Below are 21699 nucleotides of genomic sequence, written 5' to 3' on the forward strand. Positions count from 1 at the left end.
ATTATCTTATTTCGAATCCATCTTAGCCAAACCAAGAAAGGAGTCTTGAATCAAGATTGCACAAAGATGATCATGCGGCCAAGATTGCTTCCTAAGATACCATTCGACTATACCTCTTCAAGAACCAAGAATCCTATTCAGCCAAGCTTCTTTGGAATATTAGGATAACCCTCATATTTAGTATTTGAACAAAAATTAAACTCTTGTAATCCCATCTCTTATGGCTGAAACTCCCTCTATAAATGGAAAGGTCATTTTCATTTGTTTCTTTATCCCTTAACACACCTCTAATCCCTCACTTCTTCTTTCATTTTTTTTGTAGTTTTATTTAATTTTTATTTAATGTTAGTTATTAACTTTAAGTTATTGGCTTAGGTGACAGATTTACCAATAATAAAAGTTTGTTTCTTTAAATTCTTTTCTTTAATTCAAAAAGTATTTGCTTTTCAAGATCTCTTTTTCTTCTTATTTTCGATTTTAAGTTTTATTTTCTACTTACAAGCTTTTGACATTCATATTCTTTTCTTCTAATCTATTGCTCTATAAATTTTTTGTCATGCAATCATTGTTTCAAGTCTACTCTTTTCTACTACAAGTATTCAACAATCAAAAATTTTCTTTATTTTCAAGTTTTTAAATCTAGTTTGGTTATACTCTTTTACTTCTCAAGTCATAGTTGGAGAAGTTAAAATCTAAACCTACATTGCCTTTCAATCTTCTGTTTTCTTAGTTTTGCAATCAACCCTAAACTTTCATTTATTTAGATTTAAGATTTAAGATCTCAACTTTGGTACTTGAAAGCTACCCAACAATTACAATTTATAATCACTTGAGAGATGATACTAGAATATTTTCATTTTATTACTTGATCTATGCATTTGCATATATACAAAAAGTAGCAATGACTAACAATATAATATCTTTAACGGAATCTACTTCACCTTAACCCCGTATTATTAATTTTGATACCCAATCCCAACCTGAAAAGAATGTGCTTTGCCCAAATTGATCTTACTAGAAAATTTGTTTTTATAGTCATTTTAATATAAATTTCATGAAATAACTATATTTTTAGTATTAATTACATTTTAAATATATTTTATTTATTAAATTAATACTTTAAGTTAATACTAAATAATAAATTTATTAATATAATAATATATTATTATATAATATTAAATAAATAACAAAATATAATGTTTCTATATACCATAAGGCAAGGTATGATAGGGCAACCAAAACTTGCTCCAATTAGATCTTGACTTTTCTAATTTAAGATCCATTTTGCCTAAAGATGGAAAAAGGGTCAAGCTACATATGAGTTATTCAAGCTTAAATTAGTAAAATTCAAGCTTAACTCATTCATTATCAAGTCAAGTTCAAGTTACTGAAGCAATGAATCAAGTTCAAGTAGTTTATACTTGGCTAAAAAGGTTTGCTAGTTTACTTAGGTTTATATTTTTTATTATATTTATTTTGTATATATAAGTAAATGATGAAAATATAGTATTTTAAGTTTGGATGAATTTTAAGTTTTCAAATGCATAATGGAATAGTTAGAAAAAAAAGATTGAATGAAACTCTAAGGTGAAACCCGTATAGGTAGTCTAAAGTAAGAATGAAAGCAACTCAAGTAATGTCATTAGAGGAAGTGATTTTAAAAGAACTAATAAACAATGAAACCCTTTCAGAAATCCAAGAAGATGAACCCTAATTGAAGATTTGTTTTAAAATTTTAGCCTTTTTTTTTTTAAAAAAAATTTTAAGCCTATTATAACTAGTCTTGACATTTGTTAAATTACCATATCTAGAAATTAAGAAAGAGCAAAAATGGATTATGCTGTAAAATATGATTTTTCATTGGTAAACCTAAAGAAATATTGATTTGCTTTTTCTCGTCTAGTGGTAAAATCTCCTTTAAGACCTCGGTATTTTGAACCATTTCATTCCCTTGAATAAACCAAGTTAGGATTCACTTTCATCATTCTATGCAATAATCACCAATTTTTAATAGATTCAATCACATGTTTTCAAAAAAATATGTATTTTTTGGATCATAGAGTTGTTATATAGGGTAATTTCTTTGGTTGTAATAAACATATTGGAGGATATGTTGTAAAGACATTTATATTTGAATTAACATAAATTGGTGTGGATTAGAGATAGGTGATTTTCAGATCATTATGATAAGAATGACTTTTTGGAACAAAGAGAATGGTCAAGGTAAAAGGTTTGAAGAAAATCTATGGATAAGAAGAATGGTTTTGAAAAAGAGGAATACCTCGAGTTAAAAGAAAGTGGCGAAGAATTGTTTATGAAAACTAGTTGAGAGAAATTGTTAGCCAGTTTTAAAGCTCAATGAAAGAAATTGGAGAAAAGTTTAAGGACCTTATTACCATAATTAAAGGTGCATGACATTGGCTTTTGTTTGCATTACATGCATTACATTAATCTCATTCATTACATATTCAGATTTGAATTTGGATTTTAATTTTGAAAGGTTAAGAATTTTGAAATATAAGATTCTGACCCTCAATTAATGAGAATTTTTTTAGTATGAGATCTCAATTTTCAATTGAGAAAAAATTTTCATGACAAAAATGATAAGTTTTGGGTTAAGAAAATTTTCAAAATTAGATTTGTAAAAGTGTTTAGCCTTGATTAAGGGGTGAAACCTTTTTCCAAGATGATATTTTTTGTTTCAAAAGAAAATTATTTTTAAAGTTTCAAAACCTTTGTTAAGGAAAAGCTTTTTCAAATATAAGAAGTGATTTGTAAAACTTTCAGATATAATCTCTAAAACCTTCGGGCATAATCTCCAAGACGTCTGACATTATTTGTAAGACCTCCAAGCTTAATCTTTAAAACCTCCAAGCATAATCTTCAAGACATCTAGGCATGATTTATATGACCTCCAAGCATAATTCCCAACATCTCCGGACATAATCCCTAAAACCTCTAGGCATAATTCCTAAGACTCGAGCATGATTTATAAGACCTCTAGGCATAATCTTCAAGATTTTGAGCATAATCTCCAAGACCTCTAAGTATGATTTATAAAACCTCTAGGCATAATTCCTAGACCTTTAAACATGATTTTTAAGACCTTTAGGCACAATCTTAAAAAAAACTAAAGATTGAATTTTTATGTTGAATTTGGAGTTTTGTGGTATTCATTGCATTTAATTTTGAATTTTAAATTGAAATTTTAAGAGTTTTCATGGAAATCTTAGACTTGACATTTCTTGATTAAAAATGTTGAAGATGTTTGACATGACAAGATTAACTAGCACACAGTGCAATTTAACCAAACTAGATCAGCACATGAAAAGAAAATTATTGATTTTTTTTTAAGTTTCAGAGCCTCTGTTAAGGAGAAGTATTTTCAAATATAACAAATGATTTGTAAAACCTTTAGGCATGATTTGTAAGACCACTTGGTGTAATATTCAAGACTTCTAAGCATGATTTATAAGATCTTTTGGTATAATCTTCAAGACTTCTAGGCATAATTTTTAAAACCTCCAAGCATAATCTCCAAGACCTCTAGGCATTATTTGAAAGACATATGGGAATAATCTTCAAGACCTCCAAACATGATCTCTAAGACCTCCAGACATGATATGTAAGACCTCATGGTATGATCTTTGAAACCTCTACGTATATTTTCAAATTTGATCATTTAAAATTTCAAGCCTCAGTTGTGGGGGAGGTTTTCATTTAAAGTTTTAAACCTTAGTTATGGGGAGCATCTTATTTAAAGTTTCATGCCTTAGCTGTGGATGAACTTTTAAGATTTTTTTTTTCGATTTTCTTGACCTGAACAAAATGGATATTTCACATAAAATGCACAAAGATTGGTAGCAATAGATATTTCATTTTGTCCGAAGATTTTTTAAAATTCATTGGGTTTCAAATCTTGATTTGATTATACAACTAGGCCTTAATTGAAAAAGTAAATTTTAGGCTTAAAGATTAAACCATAAATTTTATTTGTATTTTAATTTAAGTTTTGGTTTAATTTTTATTTTTTTAGTCAAAATAGCCAAAGTCAATTAGTAACAAAAAAAATCAAAAGGAAAAAGAAAGAAAAAAAGAAAAATATGGGATTTGGAAATTGGTAGAAAATCTTAGATTCACTTTCAGATTCGATCTTGGATTCAATTTTGGATTTTGAAATTTATTGATTAAATGCCTATGGAAATTCTTGAACATTAATTCATTGGAAAAAAAGAAGATTATAGAAAATTGTATCTTGGAGATTTTTTCTAGATCTAGTGAAATTATAGGTTTTTGAATTGAATTGAGATTTCAATCCTTATATAAGGAAGGACTTTGAATATTTGATCAAAGGGAGAGCCTCATAGCAATTCACTTCAAGATCAAATACAGGTCATTGAAAGGAGAAAATTTGGGTGAAGTTTTAAATCAACAAAGAAGAAACAATCAAGCAAAAAATTGCAAGAAGATTTGATCAAAGTTTTTGGAAGGAAGGCTAAGATTTGTAATAGGAAGCATCAGTTTTTGAAAGGTAAAAAGTTGTTAGAACTCGTGATCCATTAAAATAATGTTTGCTCTCATTTTTTTTAATAATTTTTTCATAACTTTTTATAATATTAAACTGCTTATTCTTTTTTTATATTTATTACATGATATTTATTTTTACATGAATTTGCATGACTAATATTATATTTGCATGATAATTTGTTTGCCTAATATATATATATATATATATTCGCATGATTTATTTAATTGCATGATTATTAACATATTTATTTGCATGACTACCTAATATATTTATTTGTGGATTGTATGTTATTAAAATATTATTTTACATGATTAATATATTTATTTATATGATTTATTAATATATTTGCATGATTATTAATATATTTAATTGCATGATTATTAATATATTTATTTGTATGATTATATTTTATTTGATTGCATGATTATTAATATATTTAATTACTTGATTATTAATATGTTTATTTGTATGATTTCTTGATTATTAATATATTTAATTACTTGATTATTAATATATTTATTTGTGTGATTATATTTGATTGCATGATTATATATATTTGCATGAATGGTTTTTATGGTATTTTATTATTGCAAGATCATTAATATTATTGTATGATAATTTTTGCATGGTATGATTTTATATTATTGTATGATTTATTGCATGGTATGCTTTTATATTATTGCACAATTTATCGTATGATATGATTTTATTTATTGTATGATATAGCTTTATATTATTGCATGATTTATTACATTGTATGATTTAATATTTATTGCATGATTGCTTGATATTTTTGAAAGAATTTTTGCATCACCATATTTTGTAAATAAATAAAAGGATTGGAATTGATAATTTATATGATAAAACCATTTTTTATCAAGCTTAAATCATATACCTTTCCTACACGTAATCGACTCATGAACTTCCGTTTTGATGATGTAAACTAGAATCTATTCTTTTAGGGACCCTTAGTTTACACTTAGGATAACCTTAAAATGAATAGATTTACATAAGTGACCAATCACACCTAAAAAAAAAAAGATTTGTGGCAACTCTATGATTTTTGTGTCTAATGACTAGGTTCTCCCAACTTAAATGTTATGACATTATCATAACCTTTAACCATTTCTAATAACTAGATTATTTATTGTTTCATCTCTTGAAACTCGTGCCCAAATTTTTTTTGATTTAGTTTTAATACACTAATCCTTTCTTCTAGTTGATTCTCGATTTTCACCTTTTTAATACCCATTAAGATAGATATTTTATTTCAAAGGTCAAACCAAAAAGTCTATGTCATTACTTTTATTGAATGAATGCCAAAAAATAAATCCTAACTTGCATGACATACAAAGCATGTTTATAAATACATAAGTATGATAATGGTGCAAATATGTCTACAAAATGGAATTTCTTATACACGTGACCCAAAATATAAAACCATATTAACGATGAATGCAAAACGCAATTATTGAATTAAAAAAAAAAAGATAATAACATCCTTACTTATCCTAAATCTTTTCTCACTTTAAGATTTTTTCTTTTTCACACTTTTGCTTTTTATTTGGCTAATAAAGAAATTAAGAAAACCCCTTTCTTTTTTTACTTTAAATTTTTTCTTTTGTGGTTTTTTCTTTTTATTGGAAAATACAAAAAGAACATTTTTTTAAGATGTAATTCTTAGACAAACACTAGACAAATCAATTAGTATGTCAAAAGAAAACTTTATTGGAAGAATTTTATTCTTATATATATTTTTTAAAAAATTTACATTATTATTACCTTTTAAATACATTAGAGTATTCCTTATATGTCTTAATTCAGCTAAGTTCTACGAAAAAGGTCTACAAAGCCTTACCTTAGGTTGGCTTCGTAGGCTCATGATATGCCAGGTTAAGATTTATACATCTAAAGGTTCTCCGATTATTTTTTACATTATCGTTTATTATAAACTAGTAAGACATTCCGATCCTTACCTATTACAAGTTACGAAATGAAAGGGTTCAATCTGAGTGAGAATGTTTTATTAATAAATGTGGAGGTTATCACCTTACAAGAACATACCTACTTTATTTCCTCCTAAAAGGGACAAAGCTCAAGCCTAGAACTGATGCATGCAAGTAAATATTACAAAGGGAATGAAAATAATGAATAAGTTTCAATAACACAACAAATGACAAAATTAAAGCATGGATGCATTATTTTTACAAAAAGGTTAAAATATGGGGAATTAAAATTAAAAATTAACTAAAAACCATTAAAGCCAAAACTTAAGATCACACATGATTAATTTTTTGTCTAACTCTTAAAAAAAAGTGTCTTTAGTGGAGTTACCAAGTTGTCGCAACGTAAGGTTCCGTAAACCCATCCGCAGATGTAAAAATTTGTAAATTGAAAAAAACATGAAGTCACTACCATTCTTTTTTGTTAGATGTAATTGGCCACCCAAAAAGGTTATCTTTTTAATAAAACAAAAAAAAACATGGTTTAAGGTTCATCAATAAGAAATTTTTGGTTTTTGAAAATAGAGCTGGATTTTGAGAGTATAATAAAACTGAAGAAAGATTAACACCTCCGCAACGTCCGTTTAAAAATAATACCAATTAGTCATGCGTTATCTTTTAATATTGGATCAAAATGGTTTCAATTTAAAATTTGATGATAATTCCATTCATTAAAAAAAAACCAATTTTATTTGATAAAAATCTTATTTAGAAATGTTGCAAAAATCTTTAGGTTAAATAATTACCTTAAAATTCTCTAACATCTAAGAAAAATTTAAAGATAATTCTGTCAGTCTATAATCCACCATGACATTCCTTTAAAAAAAAATAATACTATTTGTATATGACAATTGTTGGGGACTCTCCAACTTTTAGGCAAACTACCAAAAATTATTTCTCTTGAAACGTTATTTTATTTTTATTTCAAAATTCATTTTTTTTAATAATATTTTTCATAAAAAACATTTTATGCAATAAAAATGATGATACTGCAATTAAATAAGTTGTGATAATCAAAAGACATAAGCATGTGAAATGAATGCAAGAAGCAATCTAAAATTAAATATATACAAATGAATGTTATGCATGATGATGAGGTGCAATTTTGAAATCGGATCCTTAAATATAAAAAGATTACCCGGAGTCTTCAACCTTTAGGTAGAGTTTAGATGCAAATATTTATACTTACAACCCCTTTTATTTTATTTTCTTTTGTTTAATCTTATTATTATTTTTTGTTGAGAAATCATATGAAAAGCTTAATAAAATAAAATTTTCTAAGTACTCCATCCTTTAGGATGCATTAGGGAACAAATTATTTCATATGAGATTTTCATACAAATCCTTCGAGTTTGGGATGGGTGTTTGGATTAGGTTCAAGGTTATTGAATTTCATTGGTTTCAAGGTGTAGACCATTAAAGGTTTCAGGTTGGATTTAGGTTTTGAGAATGGTTTAGGGCTTGACTAGTATTTGGGGTTTGGTTTAGGAGTTAGGGTAGGTTTTAGGGTTTGCATTAGATTTAGGGTTATAGGCTAGGTTCAAGGTTTATGTTTAAGTTTAGGCTTTAGGATTAGGTTTAGAGTTTAAGGTTTGTTTTAGGGTTTTAAAGTTTTAAGGTTTTAAAGTTTAGGTTTTTAGGGTTTAAGGTTTAGGATCTTAGGGTTTAGGGTTTTGAATTTTAAGGTTTAGGGTTTTAGGATATTAGGGTTTAGGGCGGACTTTCGAAGCAAGCCAAAAAACTATGGTTTTGAAATTTATTTAAGGTTTTAATGCCTATACAAACGATACATGATTAACGCACATGAAATTTATTTAAAATGCAAATGATGCAAGAAACTAGCTTACCATGCAATTAAATAACTAAGGCAAATTCACAAACACTTGATAAAGTCATGAAATTTTGCATTTTTATTTCAACAAGCACCTACGTAACATCAAAAATACTTCCTAGCTTTGAAATTTTCATTCAATCACCTAATAAACATAACTAATCATTAAAACCTAGTTTGAAAACAAAGCATTAGACCATGAGAAGGAAAGGAAAGCTCAAAGCATGGAGCCACCAAGGCCAAATGCTTTCACAAGGCTATCTTCATGAATCTTGTATAACTATCCCACCAAAAAAACCAGCCATTCATCAAAACATCAAGCACTTAGAAAACCAAGATAGCTATCCACCTTTCATCACCAAAAACATTTGTCAAGCACTTAGTAAGCTTTTTTTTAATAAAAAATTAAAAGAAACTATTTTTATTGTACCAAACATGTAATAAACAACTCATAAAACAAGAAAACATAAAAAATTTCACCTTCAAAAGCTTAACAAAAACATATAAAGGGAACAATCATAATCACAAATGAGTGAAAAGAAATTCTTGGCCTTGGCATAATGCCCATAAGCCGTGAGTTTCATGGCATTCCTAATTTTGTCCATTTTCAATCTACATCATTTCCATTAAATTGGTGTGATGAGATGGTGAAACAAAGGAGTTTATGAGAGACGATCAACCATGAAAAGGGTTGTTTCACCTCTAAGAGAATCAAAATAAAAAGGACTACATGTTATAAGAGTGCTAAAAGCATGCAAGCATGAATGAGAAAAAGAAAACTAGCTTTCTAAACTTTTCTAATTTTTTCTAATTTTTCCTTTTTCTTTTTTGGTTTCTATGCCATTACCAGTTTCCATATCCTAAATTCCAGCCCTAAATGATATATTTAAAGACCAAAACTGCTTTTCCTAGCCTTTGGATTAATTTTATATAATAGTTATAGTGATTTTCTCAGTTTTCCCCAAGCTTGGTACCCAAGAATGCAATATTGACCTTAGGATTTAAACCTTTTAAGATAAATGACTTTGAAAAAAATATAGGACCCATCTTGGCCTTTAGTTTAGTTGTTTTAATGAGAAAATATCGTTTTACCTTTATTAGTGTTTTTATGCTTTTTCATGATTTTTCTAAAATTTTATGATCCTATTTTTTATTCTCATAATTTTAATGGATCAAAATTCATAAAATTATTTTTAATTATGATCTGGAGCCTTTCATGAAAAATCGACCTCAAAAAGGCTAAATTATGAAAATACCCCTAAAAGCATTTTAGTAATTTCATTCTTTTTTAGGTGCAATCAGGATTTTTAATGGATCAAAATCTATGAAATAATATTTAATTATGACTTGGAGCTTTTCGTGAAAAACTGACCTAAAAAAAAATTAAATTATGAAAATATCCCTATAGGTTATCTTAGTAATTTCACTCTTTTGGCCATCAAGATTTTCAATGAATCAAAATTCTTGAAATGATATTTAAACATGACCTAGAGTTTTTAACAAAAAATTGACTTCGAAAAAGTTAAATTAAAAAAAAAAACCTTAAAGGGTATTTTAGTAATTTTAATCCTTTTGAGGTGTAATCAAGATTCTCAATACATCAAAATTTATGAAATAATATTTAAGCATGATCTAGAGTTTTTACAAAAAAAACCTACTTAAAAAAAGTCAAATAACGAAAATGCCCCTAAAGGGTATTTTTGTAATTTCACTATTTTTTTAGATCCAACAAGATTTTCAAGTGTCCAAATCATACTTTTATTAATCCTAAGCCTTAATAGTTCTATTCAATTGGGAATTATGGGGGTGAATTCAAGTTTGACTAAGTTTAACCATAGGGTATTTTTGTCATTTTAGCTCAAAACTCAATTTTAAATATTCATAAATCCCAAAAAAAAAAAAAAGGATATGAATTGGGTCTTGATTTTGAAAGTATCACAATTGATCAAAATATGCTCAAACAAAATTAGATTTATACATCCATAATATAAATTTAACACATTTTTGTCTTCACGTTTTACCCTTCTTTAACTTTTTTTTTTTATTTTAGTTTTCTTTTTCTTATTTTCCCTTTCTTCCTTTTTTTGTCTTTTTATACTTTTTCCCTCTTTCTTCTTTGTATATTTAATAAATGATATTTTAAGATTTATGGTGAGACTCATTTGATATTATTAATTAAAAATATTTTTTTACTTTTTTTATTTTTTTAAATTAGGTAATTTTGCAAAAAAAAAAAACATATCGGGTAAGATGTCTATGTGGCATATGGTTTTGGCTTCTATTGTACTTTTGGTTTTCTCAATGGAAAAATTTTTGTAACAAAAGAAGCTATGATAAATGTTCACATAGGACTCTATTCTGGTTTTTATTTTTTTTTTAAGATAGGTTAGAGTCTATCCCAAAACACTTACACTTTAACCTTTAAGAAAATGAACCCCCTTCCTTTATCCTACATGGGAAATATTAGTTCTTTTTCCACATAAGACTTTATTTTGGTTCCTTTTTCAAGAGGTTAAACTATAAATGTCTATAAAAGAGAGTAATATTTTAAGCTTAATTGGGATGCCCACATATTATCTCAATGAGCTCTTTTTTTTTTTTCCTTTTTGTTCTTATTTTTGTTTTTTATTTTTTATTTTTATGCCTTTTTAATTAAATTAATTTTGTGAAAAAAAATGGAAGCGTCTGTGTGACACCCCAATTTGTTATTTCTTTTTTTTTTTATTATTTTAATTAGATAAATTTTGTAACAAAAGGTGTCAATTGATAAAAATGCTAGAACAATCTATATCGAATGAGTTTCAATCCATTCCAATCTAATAAAGGATATTTTTTTTAAAATCAGGATCAAATTAGGATGGGTCGAGTTTTTTTAAAAGAAGCAAGATCGGGTAAAAGCTTGTTTAGGATGCTCTATCCCAATTCCTTTTGGGGTATGATAAAAGTATATATTTTATTATTAATTTAATTTGATATATGTGTGTATTCTATTAATAAAGTGATTATTTGATATTTTAATTTAAAAATTAATATTTTAATATCAATGAGAATGTCCATATAGCACTTTCTATGAGCTCTTTTTTTTTTTTTTTTTGCTTTTTGCAAATTCTTTTGTATTTTGTTTCTTATTTTTTTTAGATAAATTTTTTAAGAAAATGAAATCGATTGAGGTATCCACATGTGATCTATGCTTTTTTTTTTTTAACCTTTCACCTTGTTAAATTTTACAAAATAAAAAGGTCATTAGGGTTTTTTATTTTTACTTTTTATTTTTTATTTTTCTTTCTATTTATTTATTAGAAAATTTTTATGAAAAAAAAAATTTCAATGAAGATGTGCACGTATAACTCCCATTTGTTTTTTTATCTTTTGCCTTTTATTTTTTTTATTAAATAAATTATATAATGAAAAACTAATTAATAAAATTGAGAAAACAAAAAATTTTGACTCGCAATATTGCACGAGTACTCACCAAGTTATTTTAATAAAAGTAAATGATGAAAATTTTCAACTACTTAAAAAATAAGAAATAAAAATTAAAAAGTTAAAAATTAAAAATTTGGTACATGTAAATTTTAATTGATTTTAAAGTACCTAAAACAGGGAAAAGAAAGCAAACATACAATAACAAACAATTTATTACACATTAATTAATCTCGAAAATTAGTAGCAATTTAAGTAATTATAATACTTTAAATTTTATTCTTTAATTTTTTTTATATTAACTAATGTTGAAAACTGTTAACAATTAAAGTAGTGTGTATGATAAGCTAAGGTTCATTTTCCAAAACTAATGCTTCTCTTGGAATTTAAAAACAAACTTCTTTTATAAAATAATGCTTTTAAATCTTTTACTTAAAAAAGTGAAAATAAATTATAGTGCCAATATATATATATATATATAGATATACATATATATATTGGTTATCGATTATGATCTTATCCTGCCACATAAGCCTAAATCTCTTTGAATCTGTAATGGGGGTTGATATGTGGAGCTGTGTGTCTATCTCTTGTTACTTTGAGGGCAATAATTTCTTTGATCTCTCGAACCCAATGCTAGTCCATTTGTGAAGAATATTGGGAGGGTAAAGGAAGAACAGCGTCTGGGGAACACAAATTTTAAAGAGTAATGCTATATGCATTTCAAAATTGAGAGAAAGTTAATCATTAAGTAGTTAAATTAATCGTAAATTTTTCTTAGAAAAAATTATTACTATTTTTTAACAATAACAAAAATAGAAAGAGTATAATTTTAAAAGGTATCATTAACGATTTTTATATTATAATAAAATATTTAATATGATATTTAAATTTTAAAATTTTTAATATGATATTTGAATTAAAAATTTTATATTAATAAAAATATATTTATTTTTAAAATGATTAATTTCAAATAATGATAAGTAATAGAAAAATTTTTTTTAACTATCTTATTAATTAATAAATTTATAATTGAAATATCAAATTAAAAATTTTTAAAATTTAATTATCACATTAAATATTTTATTATAATTTATAGATTACTCTTGATATTAGCTTTTTTAGAATACTATTTCAAATAAAAGAAAACCATTAACCTTTAAAACTCATTTGATAAATTATTGTCATAAAAATATTATTAGATAACGGAAAGAAACCATGTAGCAAGAGTGTATTTTAGCCGAGAAGCCCATCACCATTGATAGAAGCACAAAAAATGAATATGTAATTAAAATACAAAACTTAATTTGTTGAAAACGAACTACTTGAATTGGTTGACCGAGACTTGCGCCGGCGTAACAACCATTACTTGAATCGAAGGAAGTATTTCCTGAAATGGGTTGTCTCTGGGCCATCAACAAGTTATTACAAAAAATAACAGAAAACAACCCAAAATACAAAGAATAAAAAATCACTCCTAATAGCTAAGTTGAAATTTAAATAAAAAATGGATATGTTAGTTGATGTGATATTGATATGACATTGATGTAATCATTTACGTGTTATTTGCACCATTTTTCTGTTAATTTTTTTAATGAAATTTGTTAAAGTAATTAGATTTATTATAATTAAAAAATTAATAATTATATCGATGCAAATTAAAGTTCATCGACTTAAATGAAATTTTGATAGAAATTTAGTGATCAATGGTGAAATTTACTCATTATATATATTAATACTATTTCATTCATTTTCTAGTTTTTTGTTGGATACAAATCTTTCGTTTTTTTGCATTTTAATAAAATTTTCATAGTTATTCTTTTAGGTTATTTTTGGTACAAAGGATAATTATCATCTTATATCATATTTATTTTGTATTTTAAAAAAAGAGATATGATTATAAAGAGAATTAATTATTTTTTTTGGCATAAAAGGATTCAATTAAGTAGAAAATTATTTTTAATCCATGAGATTAAATTTATATGTATAATTATATTCTTAAAAATTACATCAATAATTTAAATTATCATATTATAATCTTTATATAAATCAAACACAAAATAAGATAGTATTATTTAATCTAATCTCATTCATAATATTATCTTATCATAATCTTATAAATCAAACATACCTTTAGTCTTTTGGATATAAATCCATCATCTAACTTACATATAATTTTATCTATAGCTCTTTACTAGTGCAACATCTATCCATTTTAAGATATAAAAGGAATTTTTTACTTTGTTAATGATACTTTTGTTTTTTCACACACTAAAGATAAAGATCATGAGACACTAAAAAAATGTTGGATGTCTATTTAAAAGTGGAAAGCAAGCAAGAGAAAGAGAGAAAAGTTAGTTTGATTTTATCTAAATTGTAACAATATTATTTAAATAGTTCTAAAAGTTAATTCCAACTCTACCACCTCTCGTAATATATTTCACTTCATTTTTTTTTTATTTCTTGTCATTTCTTGTCTTCCTTTTCTTCTATGATTTGTTGATTCTTCAATTTTATAAATTTTAATAATTTAAAATCTATTATAATACCTTTGATGCTTTATATAATTTATTTTTAATTTTCTTTCTTAATTTTTCTCTTTTACTCCTAAAATTTTCATTTTTTAGATCCATAAAAAATATATTGACTATAGGATATTTCATTATTTCATAGAGTTTCAATAGTGAGGAAACCTTTATCATTGGAAATAGAAGAAAAAGCAATTGAATTTAGGTAAAAAATGGGGAAAACAGCATCAAGCGAGGGCAAGCTCTTTTCCATTCTCTTCGCTTTACTTACGTAGCCACTCTTATCAATCTCAAGGTCTATCCCTTTTTTCCTCCTCTCTGAACTTTCAATTATTTGTTTGAAATCTTGAATTTCTAATTTTGTTTTTATCTCTTTAAGGGTTTTCTAAGTTTAGATCATTTATTTATATGTGGGTTTCGTAGTTTTTATAACTCTGATTCAAGTACTTCTATTCATCTTCATAAATACATGATTTCAATATATACATATTTTTTACATGATGTTTTGTGGTTGAAAATATATTCATTTGTTCTTCAAGGCTTTCCAATTCCTTACTTTCTTACTATATTTCAACCATTGTAACAGACTTCCTTAAAAGTGAATTTAAAATAGATGAATAGTGACAACAAATTAGAAATGCAATTAGATATTGAATAACTTAATGAGTTTAAAGTAATAATACTAAACATTTTAAAATTCCATGTAAACTAGCTTACAACAAAATGTAAAAAAGATTTTTGTTTTTCTAATTGTTGGACTAAGGTCATTTGTCTTTTGATTTTACTCTATTACTCTTTATACTTCTTCCCTCACCCCTTTGTTCCAACCTCATTTTTGTTTGAATGGTTCTATCCCAATTTATTTGATTGAAGGAATTTCAAATAAGTCACTATTATTTTGTGTTTCTAGTCGCTACCATAGGAAAATAAGTTTTGTTGATTGAGTTGAGTTTAATGAATTTTTTTAAGGTTAGATTTCACATCTTTTTGTATTTTTTACTTTTTCTTATATGAAATTTGATGTATTTTTTTCTTAAGAATAAATCATAGTAACTACGGCTAGAGAATACTTTTTAATTTAAATTCTTAATCGCATGTTTTCTTTATAAGTGCTCTTACCGTAAGTTCAAATTTATATTTTAAGTGATGTGGATTTTAGGTTTAAAATGTCTTTTTTAGATAAAAGGCATCATTTGTAAAAGTAAATGGTTATATATGACTTGATTTGAGACTTTATATTTTTACAACTTTGCTATCACTTTATTTTAAGTCTTTGAATGCCATGCTAAGTTTCAAAATATGTATATATGTATAATATATGAGAAAAGAAATGATAGAAGATTCATGGACATTCTTTACCAATAATTTTGACATTTGTTATAGCTTAACTAATGAAGAAACTTTTATGGCCAAGTTGCTTAGATTTTGAGTTTATTAAGCATGCATTTTAGATTTTTTAGCCGCATTGCTTATCTTGAAATTCTTGAAATGAGTCTTCTTATATGCTTAATTAGGGTTTTAAAATTTAAAACTAATATGATTAAAAAGTTATTATTGTTTTATTGCTTTTTTTAAGTTCCTGCCAGAGGTTGATGATATAAGCTAAATGAGTCAAACAACTATTATTTCTTAGCTTTTTAATGGTTGTAAGTACTTACAAGTGTGTGTGTGTATATTTATGTTAGTTTCAAAATTGTTTTATTATATGCATAATAGAAAGAGAAAGGGAGTTATATTTTTTCTTTCTAAACATATTTGTTTTAATCATAAAAAAAGAGTTAGCCCATAAATAAGGAAATTTGTAAAGCTCATAAGCTTAGTTTTGACTCTAATTGGATTTTGGATATTATTTTTAGACTTGGAATTAACTTTATCAAACCCTAAATACTATTAATAAAAAATATTTTGTTTAATTTGAATCCAAAAATATTTTAAAAATTAAAATATTAATAAAAAGTCTTTTTAATATTTTAATTTTAAATAATTATATTTTAACTATTATTTTTTGAAGAGTTATTTTAACTATTATTAAAATAAATAGTTTTGATATTTTAATAATAAATAGTATTATATTATCATTTTAATGAGAAATAATAACTATTAATATTATAAATATTTTTTTATTATTTTAATAATGAATATCTAATATAACATTATTATTTTAATAATAAATTTTAACAATGTGAGTATTTTTATCATTTCTTATATAAATTTATAATATATAGTACTTTTTAATATTTTAATGAAAAATTTTTAAATATATTACTATGTTAATAATAAATATAAATAAATAATATGTTTTATGATTTAATAGTAAATATTTTTAATATAAAACTATTATTATTTTAATAGTATAAACATATTTAATATTTTAAAAATTCATACTACTATTTAAAAATTTTTATATTAATGAAAATAATATTTTAATAACAAAAAATAATATTTTAATAACAATAATACTATTTTAAATATGTTAAAATATTAATATACAATATTTATTAATATTAAATAATATTTTTCAAATATCTAATATTAATATAATATTTTGATATTAAATATTATTATTAAAATATTACTATTTTAAAGTTTTTACATTAAATTTTTTAATATTTTTAATATTTCAATAATAAATATTTTGTATATTTAATAATAAATCATTTTTTTACAGTTATGTTTGGAAGAAATAGCAAATTATTTAAAAACACAATCAAAGAATTAAAAAAATTTTTTATCGAGTCATCAAATCAACAAAAAATCTATACTGTTTTAAAAAAAATCCATAATTTTTATAAAAATATTTTTTAAAAGTAAATTTTTATGAAATAAATGGAGTATGGTGGAAGTAATAACAACCCAAAAAGTTGCCTTGAAATACGTAAGTAACCGGTTGCTTCTACAATGTAAAAAATTACGTAAACTTGGCCAACCAGAACCAGTTTAACCCTTGCACTCTTCCAATATAGTTGCTTCATTTTATGCCCATTCCTCGTCTTCACATCCTTTTCCGATGATGTAAATGTTCCTCTCTTACCTACAACCGTTTTGTTTCATTTAAACGCATCATTCTTCAACAGTATGTTCCTTTGTATTTAATGTCTTCTTATGGGTAAGCATCTCCCCACCAAATTACATAGAGACAAAATTTTGGAAGGACCTTTGAAAATGAAATTTTTTGAGTGGAAGCTACTGTTTTTAAAATGATACATAGTCCAAAACAAAGGAATGGATTAAAAGTATTAAATTTTGAGACATTAAATATAATTTTTTAAAAATATTTATACTAATAATTGAATTAAAATTTTAAATTTAGTTCGAGATACTGCAAGTCCTAAAAATAAGGGAGAGTTCGTTTGATTAGAGATATATTCTTTGTCAGTATATATCCGATCTGCCTGTCTTGGAAGAGAAGAAATATATTCATTGATGACTTCCTTTTGGGTGTTATGATGTAGCGAGGGGATGCACTTGCTCACTATTCTTTAAACCATCTGGCTCCGCAAATTGATAGGCCCCCAAGTGGCAAAAATGTCATTCACAATTTCTTATTTTATTATATGATGGTGAATGCAACAGAAAACCCAACAACTTTTTCTTCTCTGATTAATTATTACTTTCTAATTCATGGCTACAATTATTTTGCAATTATGATCTGGGTCAATTACATATGAAAAAGAATATGATAAAAACTTGATTATATCTCTGCTTAAACGAGGGCCTTAATTGTGACTGCCATCTCTCTCTGAAAATGACTACTATTAAAGCACAGCTGTGATACAATCAATATTTGAGTTATGTTACTAGTCAAAATTAGTATCATTGTATGCTATATTTGCTCAAATTTGATCATGAAGGTTGGGCGCATGAGCATCTCCAGCCGGGACATATGTTGACGTTCAATATAAGTTCTTCCCATTTCTCAAAAAGATTAACCATGCTTCTCTTTAGCAAAAGACAAAAAATTTAAGTAAAATAAAATGAAAAGAATGGAGGAAGAAAAAGTCTTATTTTCGTATTTTTTTTAAAACGGTGATAATAAATTTCATGTGTTAGCTAACAGTCATTAGATGAATTCAAAAATTCATTAACGATAGCATCTGTCTACAAAATTTTAGAGAAATTTATTCTAACGAAAAATAAAAAATTTTAATAAAAATATCTATTTAAATAAAATGTCAAAATATTTTTAAATTATTTAAAATTTCATTAGGTAACAATATTTTTTAATCTATCTATTTCAATTACAAATATAATTTTTATTTGATTGTTTTTAATAAAAAATTATATCTATTTGATCTAAAGAATCTTACCTTAATGTTGTACAATTGATTTAATGATTTTTAAATTGCGTGCTCATTCGGAGAGGGATGCCTTAAAAAAAACGTTTTGACATTTGTTAGAAATTAATGTTGTTTAGATTTAGTTATTAGAGTTAGGGGCTTTGATTTTTAATGAAGAAACTTGTTAACTTTGATATATATAAAGGTAAGAGGAAGGATCAAATTATATAAAAAAATTCATATTTTTTTACATATTTTTTAATTATTAATTTTAACAAATTCAAAATATTAAATTAAATTATTTTTTAATTGTTCCTCACATCCTTTAAATATATTAAAATTAATAATTAAAAAAATGTAAAATTAAAAATTTTTATAGTAAATTGATATCTCTCCTATATATAAAAATAATTTTGCTATAAAGAAAAGAAAAAAAAAAGCTTACCAAGGAAATGGATTTGTTTAAAGCATTATTTGATTGAAGAAAAAAATATAAAAGAAATGAAAATATTAACCATCAAAGAGCCAGGAGAAGTTGTTTGTGGGATCACAGCAACTTGCCCGGTGGTGGGTGATGAGGGTGGGGAGCCAATGCATTTTTGTTGGAAGTGTTGGTCCCATAAATATAAATATGGTTGAATTATTTTATTATTAAATAATAATACATCCACACACTCAAAAACACATCATATGTTTTTAAATCACCAAACCGACTGATTGTTCATACCCTATATATTCCTACCCTAGCCCTCAATTATCTGTCTGTCTGTTTCCTTCCAAGAAAATATTGTCTATTTTATAATCACAAATTAAGGAAAACAAATTGTTTTAATCTCAAGAAAAAATATTTGCCCTTGGCTTGCTTCATAAATTTTCCAATGCAAATGTATGTTGCAAAAAAAAAAAAAAAAAAAAAAACCCTTAATTTCCAGTCGGGGGTCTTATTTGGTCCTTTAGTTGTACAAACACCAATCCGACAACTACTCGAATTTATTTAGATAAATGAATTATATTTTATGCATCACATTGATTTAAGTGGACATGTAATAGTCTAATAAAAATTTTATTATTCAAGGTAAGTCGCTCTAGATACTTTATTTTTCATTTTTTTTTTCAAATTGTGTGTAAATAGTTTAGAGGAACATTATATTTATAATACTAAATAAGGGAGTTGTATAAGAATTTAATTATTTTATTTTTATTTTTAAATTATTTGAATTTAATTAAAAATAAATAGAATAACTCATAAATAAGGATGAGAATGGGATAAGATTGGACAGGACAATATTTTTTGCCCCGAAATCTAACCTGATTGATAACATTTTAAAAAATAATTTTTTACATGTAAAAATTGGTGTTAATTTTCAAATTTTGGTGCTTTAATGCTATTTTCTTGCATTGTAAGGTTTTAAAGCCTTTGAATGAGAAAACATGTAATCCATGTATCTAAAAAAGCATTCGGCCATGTAAGACCAAAAAATAATCTAATCCTATTGGTCCAAAAACACTTACATGTATTTGGCCAAAGTAAAGTCCAAGACTTCTAGTTGTACTAAGACTTGTCATATGCTCAAGAAAAAGAATTCGCATCTATCAAGGACTTTCTAATCCTTATCATAATCGGCCACTCTTAATCCAAGAAGAGTTGATGCATCATTTCAAGAATTTCATGCCTAGAAGGACTCTAACCATTTAGCCAAAATAGTTTGAACTCTACCATGACTTTTTTGTTTACCCTTAAAGAATTTTACTTGAAAAATGACTTATCTTTTTAAATTTTAATAGTTAGATAAAGAAGCAAATTATCTTATTTTAAATCCATCTTAGCCAAACCAAGAAAGGAGTCTTGAATCAAGATTGCACAAAGATGATCATGCGACCAGGATTGCTTCCCAAGACACCATTCGGCTATACCTCTTCAAGAACCAAGAATCCCATTCTACCAAGCTTCTTTGGAATATTAGGATAGCTCTTATCTTTAGTATTTGAATAAAAATTAAACTCTTGTAATCCTATCCCCTATGGCTAAAACTCCCTTTATAAATGGAAAGGTCATTCTCACTTGTTTCTTTATCCCTTGATACACCTCTAATCCATCACTTCTTATTTCTTTTCTTTTTGTAGTTTTCTTTAATTTTTATTTACTTTTAGTTATTAACTTTTAGTTATTGGCTTAAGTGATAAATTTGCTAATAATAAAAGTTTGTTTCTTTAAATTTTTTTCTTTAATTCAAGAAGTATTTATTTTTCAAGATCTTTTTTTCTTCTTATTTTTGGTTTTAAGTTTTATTTTCTACTTCCAAGTTTTTTACATTCATATTCTTTTCTTCTAATATATTGCTCTATAAATTTTTTTTATGTAATCACTATTTCAAGTCTACTATTTTCTACTACAAGTAATCGACAATCACAAAATTTCTTTATTTTCAAGTTTTAGATCTAGTTTCGCTATACCCTTTTACTTCTTAAGTGACAGTTGTGAAGTTAAAATCTAAACCTATATTGACTTTCAATCTTCTGTTTTCTTAGTTTTGCAACCAACCTTGAAGTTCCATTTATTTAGATTTATGATTTTAACTTTGGTATTTAAAAACTACCCAATAATTATAATTTATAATAACTTAAGAGATGATACTGAAATACTTTCATTTTATTATTTGATCTGTGCATTTATATATATACGAAAAGTAACAATGACTAACAATATAATATCTTTGATGGAATCTATTTCACATCAACCCCTATTTTTAATTTTGATACCCAATCCCAACCTAAAAAAAATGTGCTTTACCCAAATTGATCCTATTAGAAAATTTATTTTTATAATCATTTTAATATAAATTTAATGAAATAATTATATTTTTAATATTAATGACATTTTAAATATATTTTATTTATTAAATTAATACTTTTAAGTTAATATTAAATAATATATTTATTAATATAATAATATATTATTATATAATATTAAATAAATAATAAAATATAATATTTCTATATACCATAGGGCAAGGTATGATAGGACAACCAAAACTTGCTCCAATTCGATCTTGACTTTTCTAATTTAAGATCCATTTTTTCTAAAGATGTATAAGGGTCAAGCTACATA

The sequence above is a fragment of the Durio zibethinus genome, chromosome 6 (assembly GCF_047325235.1).
Source record: "Durio zibethinus cultivar Kanyao isolate XHJ-2024 chromosome 6, ASM4732523v1, whole genome shotgun sequence".
NCBI lineage: Eukaryota > Viridiplantae > Streptophyta > Magnoliopsida > Malvales > Malvaceae > Durio > Durio zibethinus.